The sequence below is a fragment of the Dendrobates tinctorius genome, unplaced genomic scaffold (assembly GCF_039654945.1).
Source record: "Dendrobates tinctorius isolate UK_male_01 unplaced genomic scaffold, ASM3965494v1 ptg000071l, whole genome shotgun sequence".
Lineage (NCBI taxonomy): Eukaryota > Metazoa > Chordata > Amphibia > Anura > Dendrobatidae > Dendrobates > Dendrobates tinctorius.
In genome coordinates this window covers 13671377-13684079 of record NW_027361739.1, presented here as the reverse complement: position 1 = coordinate 13684079, position 12703 = coordinate 13671377, and the positions used below count along the sequence as shown (strand labels likewise).

The window sequence follows — 12703 nt, the reverse complement described above, 5'->3', positions numbered from 1 at the left end:
CGGCTCGGTACAGCTACCCGCAGCCCGGTCCTCTTCCCTACACTCCCCCTCTCCTTTAGCTCACCATTCCATGGGCAAGAGTTCTTGCAGTGGACATTAACACTCCTCCATCTCTTGAATGATTCGCTGCCAAATAAATTGGTCTCGTTCATAACGATTGGGAGGTATTCCAGCTGTTGTTCGCTCTGTGCGGCGCAAGTCAGGGTGAGTAGTCGAGTCAGGTTGAGTGGTCGAGTCAGGTTGGGCAGTTGAGGACAGGGACATGTCCGGGTTCAATGGAGCAGCCATTTTAGGAGATTCAGGTTCTTGCACTTCCCCTGTGCTTGTGGGTAGCGGATCGTCTAGGTCAGAGGGTGAGGCAGAGGATTCTTCTTCGTCGCAATCAAAGATTGCTGAAGTGGACATTTCAAGAACACTTGGTGTTCTCTTTTCTTTTTCAGGATCTCGTGACAGGCAAGGACTTAGCATGCTTTGGTGGACTACTTGGGTAGGGTCCCCTTCTTCCCCCTCAGGCTGAACTTCATAGATGGGACCATTAGATCCAATTCGGCGTTTCACCTAATGCCGAGTTTTTCCAATCGATGCTCTAACTTGCCTCAAGGTTATTTGTTTTGGACCAATACTCAGTCTCCAACCTTGAGAGCTGTCCCTCACAGAGGCATCGTCTCATGGTGCTCAAGTTCCCGAAACTTGGTCTGCACAAGTCGATGCAGAGTCTGCAAGCGATATCGATGTTCATGTACCCAGATGGACACTCCCATCTGTGGGTAGTCCTCTTCTGGGTCCAACTCCAGCTCGGTAATCTTTCACCCTTTTCGGCCGAACAGCAGGGTGTACGGTGTGAATCCGGTTATACTATGCACTCGGTTGTTGTACATCCAGACCAACTCAGCTACATACTCAGGCCAACGGACTTTCCTGTCTTCCTCTAATGTTCTCAACATCTGAATCAGCGTCTGGTTAAAACGCTTGCAGGCTCAATTCCCCTGTGGATGATAAGGCGTCGTTCTGGACTTTTCAATCCGATATAGGCGGATTGTTCAAATTGCAATTTTCGAAAAAGATTTAACCTTCTCTCCTTCTCAACGTTTAGAATCATTCATAGCTATCAAGGATTTACACCTGTTTTCGCGAAAAATTATTCTTCAAAAACTCCACTATAAAACGTGTGTTGAAGATTTATTTTCAACAAGTGAGGAAAGGGGAGCTTTGTTGAATCTGGAGGCCAGATGAAAGTGACACCACATTGATAAGCAACAATTTTCCTTTGTCCATCATTAATAATTAAAAAAAATTCCCTCTGTTGAATATCTGCCCTGCTGTGGATGTGTTCACAAAATTAGCTATACATGACATTGAACAATTGTGTTCTAATGGCTTTGGTGGGTCCAATTGCAGCAGGTCAGAAAGAGAGGCTATTGAGGGTTGAGCCAGTCTTACCGATGTGGTGTTTAAACCGGCTGATAAAGGCGGCAATTTGGTAACCTGGCCAAATAAAATGTATGAAAAACAGGTGTTTAAACTTTTAAATGATAAAACGTGTTCTAAAAATTTGGCCTCCAATCCACTACTTACCTTTCAGGAGGAATTAATAAAAATCTTAGAGGAAGGCTTCAACAAGGGAGTCATTCCAAAGAAGTTAGTTGACATTGTAAAAGAAATGCATCCTCGTCTTCCAACGATGTACTTAATACCCAAGGTTCATAAAAACCCAATGGACCCCCCTGGTAGACCGATTGTGTCGGACAATGAAGGACTGTGTGAAGTAATCGCCACGGTTATTGATCACTATTTAAAGCCATTGGTGAATGAATTGCCCTCTTTTATTCAAGACACTAATTCTGCTTTGCGCAGATTAGACAATATTCATTTGAATGAGAATGCTGTTATGGTGACGGCTAATGTCGAAGCCTTATATACTTTAATTCATCATGAGGATGGGTTAAGGGCAACGGCGTGGTTTTTGAATTCGAGTAATATTGATAAAGAGATGGTAGAATTATTATTACAGCTTCTTGAATTTGCTTTGACCCATAATATTTTTATTTTTAAAAATATTACGTATCTACAAACCCAAGGCACAGCAATGGGGTCATGCTGGAAAACCTGAATAGTAATGATTTGAATATCAAACTCACTTATAAATATGGAAGAAGCATAGAATTCCTTGATTTGAAAGTTGATGTTAACAGTGAGGGATGTTTGTCTACCAATCTTTTGTCATGGTCCAGTCCGGAGTTTATTTTCTGCTGTCTTCACTCCGGACTGGTCATGCGGGAGTTAATCTCCTCAGCCTCGTTCTGGAGCTAGCTGGGCTATTTCAGTCTCTCACAGCCTGCTGACCAGTGTTAGTGATAGCTCAAGCTTCCAGTTTGGAGCCGCTGACCCTTGTACCTTGGTGTTCCTCCTGCCTTTGACTGATATTCATGTGTATGACCCGGACTGATTTCTGACCCCGTCTCTTGGTATTTGTCTCTGCTGTTACGATCCTTCTCTGGCATCTGACTCCCTGGCTTGTACCCCAACCACGTATTTCGTCTCACGTTTTGGACCCTGTGCTCATGTTCTGGCTTTCTGACTCTAGGCTTGGTATTTTGACTATGTGTATTGCTGCTCCTTCTGGTACGTCTGCTCCTGTTAGTTTCTGACTCGGTTCGTCTGACTATTCTCTCTCGTTACCTGTGGCACCTGTGCTGTTGCTCAGGGTTGCTGCTCTTAGTGTGTAACCTCTCTTCCCTCACCAGCTCCCCCTGGTGGAGGTTTCACTACATTATCACTAACCACATTTAAACGGGATTTTGCACTTTTTTTTCTTTGGTCATGGACCTGCTGCATAACTTGGCAGATCAAGTGTCCAGTTTGACGCAGATGGCGCAGGACTTTTCTGTGAATCATCAGTCCCTTGTCATGTCTCATACCCACTTACAGAATGAACAGACTGAGACTATTAAGACCATGCAGGGAAACACCTCTCATATTGTTTGTCTACCAGGTGACTCTGTAGATGTTATTTTGCACTCTCCTGAACCCTCAGTTAAACTTCCTGACACATTTTCTGGCGAAAAAGATAAATTTCACATATTCAAGGAGAGTTGTAAATTATGGTTTTCTCTTAGACCCCGATCGTCTGGGGATGAGACTCAGCGGGTGGGGATTGTTATCTCCTTACTTAGGGAGGGTCCCCAATCCTGGGCTTTTTCGCTGCCCCCTACTGCCCCGGAACGGATGTCGGTAGATAGGTTCTTTGAGGCCCTAGGACTTATCTATGACGAACCGGACCGTGTTAGGGTGGCAGAGGACACTATTTTGGGTCTGGGGCAAGGGAAGCACTCAGCCGAATGGTACAGCTCTGAATTCCGTCGATGGTCCACTGAGGTGTCCTGGGATGACTCCGCACTGAGATGTCTGTTCAGGAAGGGCCTGTCGGATTGCTTGAAGGACGCTCTGGCTCTCCATCCACCTCCCAGCTTATTGGAGGATGCTATGACTCAGGCTATCCGTATGGATCGGAGACTGCGGGAGAGAGGTGTTACTCAGCGAGGGTTTTCGTTTTTCCCTGCTAACCCTGATGTTTTGCTTCCATCTGAACCTATGGAGGTGGGAGCCACCAACCCCCAGGAGAAAGAGAGGAAACGGTGACGTGATGGAAAATTGTGTTTTTACTGCGGAGATCCCGGACATTGGAAAAAAGACTGCCCCTCCTGTCCTCCGACTAACAAGCGGCTGAGTCTAGGTGATAATCGTGGAGGTCACCCAGACTCTCAGGCACCTTTTTCTTCTTTTTCAAAGATACTGCTAAAGGTGGAACTTGGTGTTGAGAATGGCTTCTTCCATACTTCGGCTTTTGTAGACTGTGGGTCATCCCTGAACCTGATTGACTCTAAGCTGGTGGCTCGCTGTAGATTAGGGACAGTTAGGTTGGGGACTCCCTTAAAAATTGTGGCTATTGACTCTACACCTCTCACTAAGGATGGTCTCCATTTCATTTCTAAAGAATTCACCCTCAGGGTGGGGGCCCTACGCCAGGAGCGCATGTCATGCTTTGTTTTGGATAACCTCCCTGCTGGCCTGGTGTTAGGGTTTCCCTGGTTGCAACGGCATAAGCCGGTTATTGACTGGGGGTCCCGGGATATTGTTAAATGGGGACCTGGTTGTTCTGAAAATTGTCTTGCTACTGTGTCTATGTCATCCGTCTGTCTGGAGGGTATTCCGGAGTACCTGAAGGATTTTGAGGATGTGTTCTCTGAAAAGGAGGCTGAGGTTCTACCACCACACTGCCCATTCGATTGTGCCGTGGATCTTGTTCCCGGTGCCAAATTGCCCAAAGCCCGGCTGTACAATCTCTCTGGCCCTGAGCGGGCTGCTATGAAGGAGTATATCTCTGAGAGCCTAAGTAAAGGGCATAAACGGCCATCTGTCTCTCCCGTGGCAGCGGGGTTCTTTTTTGTGAAAAAAAAGGATGGTGGTTTACGCCCATGCCTCGATTTTCGAGAACAGAATAAAATAACCATAAGAAACCCTTACCCCCTCCCACTGATTCCTGATTTGTACAATCAATTGTCGGGGGCCAGGTGGTTCTCGAATTTGGACCTCAGGGGAGCATACAATCTCATCTGTATGCGGGAGGGGGATGAATGGAAAACTGCGTTTCTCACCTCTGAGGGTCTGTTTGAAAATTTGGTTATGCCCTTCGGTTTGACTACCGCACCAGCGGTATTCCAGAATTTCATTAACCATGTTTTTTCTGATTTTATTGGACGCTTTGTAGTTGTTTATCTTGACGATATGCTCATATATTCTTCTGATAGACAAAGTCATATGGGTCATCTTCATGCGGTTCTCCAGAGGCTCAGGGAGAACTCACTCTTTGCCAAATTGGAGAAATGTTCATTTTTTACTCAAGAATTGTCCTTTCTAGGGGTCATCCTGTCCTCTGAGGGGTTTTGTATGAACCCTAGGATGGTACAGGCCATTGTGGATTGGGTGCAACCCAGAGATCTCAAGGGTCTTCAGCGATTTCTGGGTTTCGCCAATTATTATAGAAAATTCATCAAGGGGTTCTCTCAAGTGGTCAAACCCTTCACTGATCTCACCCAAAAGGGGACAGATCTCAAAAACTGGTCAGCTCCAGCTGTAGCGGCGTTTTCTTTGTTAAAAGAACGTTTCATGACTGCTCCGGTACTGGTGCAACCTGACTTGTCTAAACCATTCATCATAGAAGTGGATGCCTCTGAGGTGGGAGTGGGGGCTGTGTTGTCCCAGGGGCCCACCACATTAACTAACTTAAGACCCTGTGCCTTCTTTTCTAAAAAATTTTCCTCTGCTGAAAGGAATTATGATGTGGGTAACTGAGAGTTGTTGGCCATTAAATTGGCTTTTGAAGAATGGAGGCATTTTTTAGAGGAGACTGTCCATCGTATCACTGTCATTACAGATCACAAGAACCTGTCTTACATCGAATCCGCCAAACGTCTGACTCCGAGACAGGCAAGGTGGTCACTTTTTTTTTCCCGGTTTCAGTTTTCCATTACTTTCAGACCAGGTTCCAAGAATGTGAAGGCGGATGCCTTGTCTCGCAGCCTAGATCAGGTATCGCCTCCTGAGCCTCCTTCCTCCATTCTTCAGCGCGGGGTGGTGGTGGCTGTGGTGTCCCCGAGATTGGAGCAGGAGATTTGTGAGGCCCAATCTCTAGCTCCTCCATCCATACCTGAAAATAAGCTCTTTGTGCCTGTCCAGTATCGGTTAAGGGTGCTACAGGAGTTAGAATCATAGAATCATAGAATCGTAGAGTTGGAAGGGACCTCCTGGGCCATCTGGTCCAACCCCCTGCTCAAAGCAGGATTCGCTAAATCATCCCAGCCAGATGCCTGTCCAGCCTCTGTTTGAAGACATCCATTGAAGGAGAACTCACCACTTCTCGTGGCAGCTTGTTCCACTCATTGATCACTCTAACTGTCAAAAAGTTTTTTCTAATATCTAATCTGTGTCTCCTCCCATTCAGTTTAATCCCATTGCTTCTAGTCTTTCCTTGTGCAAATGAGAATAAAGTTGATCCTTCTACAATGTGACAGCCCTTTAGATATTTGTAGACAGCTATTAAGTCTCCTCTCAGTCTTCTCTTTTGCAAACTAAACAATCCCAAATCCTGCAACCTTTCCTCATAAGACAGGGTTTGCAGACCGGTCACCATTCTGGTTGCTCTTTTCTGAACTTGCTCCAGTTTGTTGATGTCTTTTTTAAAATGTGGTGCCCAAAACTGGACACAATATTCCAGATGAGGTCTGACCAAAGAGGAGTAGAGGGAAATAATGACTTCACGTGATCTAGACTGTATGCTTCTGTTAATACATCCTAGAATTGCATTTGCTTTTTTTGCTGCTGCATCACACTGTTGACTCATATTCAGTCTGTGATCTATTAGTATACCCAAGTCTTTTTCACATGTGCTGTTGCTTAGGCCTATTCCTCCCATTCTGTATATGCTTTTTTCATTTTTATTGCCCAGATGTAGTACTTTGCATTTTTCCCTGTTAAAAACCATTCTCTTAGTTGCTGCCCACTTCTCCAGTTTATTTATATCTTTTTGAATCCTCTCTCTCTCTTCTCTAGTATTAGCTATCCCTCCAAGCTTTGTGTCATCAGCAAATTTAATCAGTTTACCCTCAATTCCTTCATCTAAATCGTTGATAAAGATGTTGAACAATACAGGGCCCAGGACAGAGCCCTGTGGTACCCCACTTGAGACATTCTTCCAACTGGATGTGCAGCCATTTACGACCACTCTTTGGGTCCGATCACTAAGCCAGTTATGAATCCACCTAACAGTTGCCTTGTCCATTCCATACTTAGTCATTTTTTCAATAAGGATTGTATGAGATACTTTGTCAAATGCTTTGCTGAAGTCAAGATATACTATATCTACAGCATTTCCTTGATCCACCCAATCAGTGATTCCGTCATAGAAGGAAATTAAGTTAGTCTGACATGACTTATTAGTTATAAACCCATGCTGACTCTGTTTAATCACTTCTTTCTTATCCAGGTACTGACACACATGTTGTTTAATAATTTGTTCAAAGATCTTTCCTGGTATAGAAGTCAGACTCACCGGCCTATAGTTGCCTGGGTCCACCTTCTTCCCCTTTTTGAAGATAGGAACAACATTTGCTCTTCTCCAGTCTTCTGGGACTTCTCCTGTTCTCCAAGAATTTTCAAAGATTATGGAGAGGGGTTCAAAAATTTCTTCTGCTATCTCCTTCAGTACTCTGGGGTGTAATTCAACTGGACCTGGAGACTTGAATTCATTTAGGTTAGCTAAGTGTTTCCTCACTATCTTTCTGTTTACAGATATCCTGGATTCTTCTATTCCCTTAATAGGACAGTGAAGAACAGTTGATGTCACATTTCCTTTCTGAGAGAAAACAGATGCAAAATAGGAATTTAAAAGTTCGGCCTTCTCAACATCCTGTCTTACCATTTCATTATTTTCATCCTGTAAAAATCCTATAGCATCTTTGACTTTTCTTTTACTTTTGACATATCCCCAAAATCCTTTATTATTGCTTTTGACATCTCTTGCGAGCCTCAATTCATTGTCAGCTTTAGTTAATCTGATTTGTGCCCTGCAGGTTCTGCAGACAGCATTATATTCTTCTTTAGATATGCCTCCCTCTTTCCATTTTATAAACATTTTTTTCTTCCTTTTTAGCATGTGCTTAAGTTCTGTGTTCATCCATCCTGGCTTCCTTAAATGCTTCCTATTCTTCCCTCTTTTCGGAATTGTTAACAATTGTGCTTTGAGAATTTCATTTTTCAAGATTTCCCATCCTTCCTGGACATTTTTGTCTTTAAGGATATCCAGCCATTGGATCCCTCCAATTCTCTTTCTGAATCCCTTAAAATCTGCCTTTCTGAAATCTAACCTTGACGTCTGAGTCTTCACAGGTCTTCCTCCTCTAGTTATCCAAAATTCTAAAATAGCATGGTCGCTACCTCCTAGGGTCCCAGCCACTTTTACCTCCTCAACCATTTCCTCCCTGTTTATAAGGATTAGTTCCAAGGTAGCAGTTCCCCTTGTTTTCTCCCCTACCTTTTGGAAGATAAAGTTGTCAGCAAGAGAGGATAAGAATTTCCTTGACCTGTTAGTTTTGCCTGAGAGAGATTCCCAACAAATGTCTGGATAATTGAAATCTCCCATGACAACTATGTCATATTTTTGGGAGAACTTGGCCATTTGATGCATAAAGAGTTCATCCATATCTTCAGCTTGCACAGGCGGCCTGTAGTAAATGCCTACAATGGTGTCCTTTCCATTGTTCTGTCCTTGAATTCTTACCCAAACAGTTTCCACAGTACTCCCAGTCTCTGAAGCTTCAATCTCTGTGCAGATATACGCGTTTCTAACATACAATGCGACACCTCCTCCTCGTTTATCAAGTCTGTTTCTTGCAAATAAGCTGTATCCTTCTAGTCTTGTATTCCAATCATGTGTATTGTCCCACTAAGTTTCAGTGATTCCAATGACATCATATTTCTTCTCCTGCGTTAGTAGTTCCAATTCTCCTTGTTTGTTGCCCATGCTTTGTGCATTAGTATAGAAACATTTTAGTTTGTGATTGGTTTCTCTTTCTCCAATATTTTTATTAATTAGATTCTTTTGTCTTTGTTCTTCCTTTCCACTTCTAATAGCAGAGTTCTCAATAGCATTTGTCAGGTGTATGGCTTTTTCTGGTCTTTTGCTTCCCTTTCCATGTTGTTCTAGTTCCACGACTCAGCTCTGAGTGGGCATCCTGGAATCTCGGCCACTCGTAAAGCCATCACTAGGCTGTTCTGGTGGCCTTCGTTGACGTCTGACGTCACTGGTTTTGTGTCCTCCAGTGAAACTTGTGCCCGCGCTAAAGCCTCCCACAACCGGCCGGCCGGGGAATTGGTGCCACTGCCAATTCCGGATAGAGCGTAGACTCACCTGTCCATGGATTTTATCACCGATCTCCCACCCTCTAATGGCAAAACCGTGATCTGGGTAGTTGTGGATAGGTTCAGTAAACAAGCACATTTTGTACCCTTAACGGGCCTTCCTAATGCTGAGACTCTATCTAAGCTATTCATTGAGCATGTGATTCGGTTGCATGGTGTGCCTGTCAGTGTGGTGTCTGATAGAGGGGTGCAATTCGTGGCAAAATTCTGGAGAGCTTTTTGTAAAAGGCTGGGCATCAGTCTGACCTTTTCATCGACCTACCATCCCGAGACCAATGGTCAGACTGAAAGGACCAATCAGTCTTTGGAGCAGATCCTGCGGTGTCTTGTCACATCCAGACGGGATGATTGGTGCCCTGTGATACCTATAGCGGAATTCGCCTTCAATAATCGTGTCAATCAGTCTACTGGTACTTCTGCTTTCTTATTCATCTTTGAGTTTCACCCTCATTTTGGTGAATTCTCCAGACTAGATTCGGAGTGTCCAGGGGCTGATTCGGCCTTTTTGCGGTTGGAGGAGGTTTGGAGGGAGGGTCAGAGAAACATTGGGGAGGCTCAGGGTAAATATAAATTGTTTGCGGATAAACAACGCTCAGTGGGGCCGACTTATCAGGTGGGGGATAAGGTATGGTTATCCACCAAAAACATAAGGCTGAGAATTCCCTCTGCTAAGTTGGGTCCCAAGTTTATTGGTCCGTATGAGATTTTAGAGGTGATTAATCCTGTGGCCTTTTGCCTGCGTTTGCCTCCGTCATTACGGATTCCTATTGTGTTCCTTAAAGTGCTTCTGAAGCCCTCGGTGCCTTCCTCTGATGAGTCTCCCTCGCACCCGCCGCCTGTTGTGGTAGATGGTCAGACCGAGTATGAGGTGGAACAGGTGGTGGATTCTCGTTTGCTCCGTCGTTCACTTCAGTACTTGGACCATTGGAAAGGATACAGTCCTGAGGATCGGTCATGGGTGCCTGCGCGTTCGGTCCATGCGGATCAGTTGCTCCGGGCCTTTCACGCTCGTCATCCAGGGAAGCCTGGGGGTCCAGTGGCCCCCCATTGAGAGGGGGGTACTGTCATGGTCCAGTCCGGAGTTTATTTTCTGCTGTCTTCACTCCGGACAGGTCATGTGGGAGTTAATCTCCTCAGCCTCGTTCTGGAGCTAGCTGGGCTATTTCAGTCTCTCACAGCCTGCTGACCAGTGTTAGTGATAGCTCAAGCTTCCAGTTTAGAGCCGCTGACCCTTGTACCTTGGTGTTCCTCCTGCCTTTGACTGATATTCACATGTATGACCCGGACTGATTTCTGACCCCATCTCTTGGTATTTGTCTCTGCTGTTACGTTCCCTCTCTGGCATCTGACTCCCCAGCTTGTACCCCGACCACGTATTTCGTCTCACGTTTTGGACCCCGTGCTCATGTTCTGGCTTTCTGACTCTCAGCTTGGTATTTTGACTACGTGTATTGCTGCTCCTTCTGGTACGTCTGCTCCTGCTAGTTTCTGACTCGGTTCGTCTGACTATTCTCTCTCGTTACCTGTGGCACCTGTGCTGTTGCTCAGGGTTGCTGCTCTTAGTGTGTAACCTCTCTTCCCTCACCAGCTCCCCCTGGTGGAGGCTTCACTACTCTTTACAGAAAAGTTACAGCAACAAATTCATTGCTCCACACTACCTCGTCACATCCTCCTGCAACGATAAGAGGAATTCCAGTAGGACGATTTATTCGAATTAAAAGAATTTGTACCAATCCCAAAGATTTTGAAATTCAATCAGAGGATTTGAAAGACCAGTTTAGGAAAAGAGGCTATAGTCAAAGGAGTATCAAAAGAGGATACAAAAAAGCTGTAATTATATCCAGAAATGAATTACTATATGGTGAAAAGAAAGTACAAGAGGAGAAATCTAATCAAGTTCAAAGGATTACAACCTTTAATAATAAATGGCCTCAATTTAGGGATATCATAAATAAAGATCCTGTGTTGAAAAAGATACTACCTGAAAAACTATCAGTAATGGCAAGATCTAAGAATCTCCGTGATATACTAGTACATAGCCTGTATAATCCAGTTCGAGAACAAATCAATCTTAGAAACACAACAAATTCCGGTTTCTGATAAATACGTATACACACTGGCGCTTACCTACTCGAGAAAGGAAATAAAACGAACCTCAGCTACAGCTGGTGAAAACACCAGGCTCTGTGCCATCTCCTGTAAAAATGGTAAGTAAAGTAAATAGTGGATCACCGCGCAAATGCTGAGATAGATTGAATATTGTATACTCACACAATGAACAAGTTGGTATGGAGTGTACTCAGAGATAAATGCAAATTTTCATCCGTTTGGAGAGCAAAGCTGATGAAATACTGATGAAAAAATTATTAAATAGATTATTAAATAGAGAAAAGAACTGAAAAATAGCAAAGCACTGATGAGGCAATCCGAGTACTCACTGATTCATGCAGAGGTCCATGAAAAAGGAGAGGTCTCCCTGAATAAAGTGCTGAGTGCTAATTGTAACAGAGCAGCTAGAACCAGGGCGTTGGCTGGCAATGAGCTTTTTCAATAAGGAAGCTGTGTGCTTCAGCGCACTGTCTGCCAGTACTTTCAGCGCTCAGCACCTCCATGCTGCCCACTCATCTGAACATCGGGCTTCACAAGTAAGCGCACCATATTTAGCATTTAGCTGCAGATTAGATCACTTATAACTGTCACCATCATCTATCTAGCGCGCACCACCAGTGTCTCCATTTTTTGTGCTGCCATCGCTTATCATATCTGTGAGTCATCGTCTATATCACTAACAAGAGGTAATATACTCACTAACCAGTACCTTTTTTATTTTTCCCTCTATTATTCGCTGAAGCACACAGTTTTATGGGAGAGTGGGTGTTTTTATGTGTTTTATATGTTTTTATATGTCTGTCTAATTATGTGTTTAATCATATAGATGTCTTATTCAGCGTTACCCTCTTGATCGTCACAATTGGTTACTATTTGAATGCTGCAGCCAGGATCATATTCCTCACCAATCATTACACTGATGCCTCTACCTTGTGCCAGTCATTACACTGGCTACCCATCCACTCCAGAATTCAGTATAAACTTATTACCCTCACTCACAAAGCCCTCCATGGCTCAGCACCACCCTACATCTCCTCCCTTGTTTTAGTATACCACCCTACCCGCGCCCTCCGTTCTGCTGATGACCTGAGGTTAGCATCCTCAATAGTCAGAACCTCCCACTCCCGTCTCCAAGACTTTACACGTGCCGCGCCAATTCTTTGGAATGCACTTTCCAGGTCAATACGATTAGTCCCCAATCCCCACAATTTTAAGCGTGTCCTGAAAACGCATTTATTCAGACTGGCCTATCGCCTCAACACATTAACCTAATCTATCCCTGTGTGGCAGAGCCAAAAGTTTTACCATAACCAGGTTCCCCGCATCATTCTCCCACATGCTTTATGCATCCATTAGCCCTCTGTGTCCGTACTGTCACACACTTACCATTATGGCTGGTCCATACAATCAGGGCAACTGTTACCACCCACCTTTCGTGTCTACCTCTTTCCTCATAGACTGTAAGCTTGCGAGCAGGGCCCTCTTTCCTCTTGGTATTTGCTATAATCTACTGTATGTGATTATTGTTATGCTGTAATGTCTATTGTCTGTACAAATCCCCTCTGAAATGTAAAGTGCTGCGGAATATGTCGGCGCTATAAAAATAAAATTTATTATT

General features: G+C 44.3%; 1 long non-coding RNA gene across 1 annotated transcript in view; it reads right to left on the bottom strand.

The window, feature by feature from the left end:
- The window catches only part of LOC141096121 (uncharacterized), an 86855-nt gene extending 75355 nt beyond the window's left edge, over positions 1 to 11500 (bottom strand). Inside the window, exons 1-3 of the long non-coding RNA XR_012233591.1 lie at positions 11415 to 11500; positions 11248 to 11327; positions 11104 to 11172 (exon numbers count right to left, since the gene is read on the bottom strand). This is a non-coding gene — a long non-coding RNA (uncharacterized lncRNA). The remainder of the gene's footprint in view (positions 1 to 11103; positions 11173 to 11247; positions 11328 to 11414) is intronic.
- Positions 11501 to 12703: the final 1203 nt, after the last annotated feature.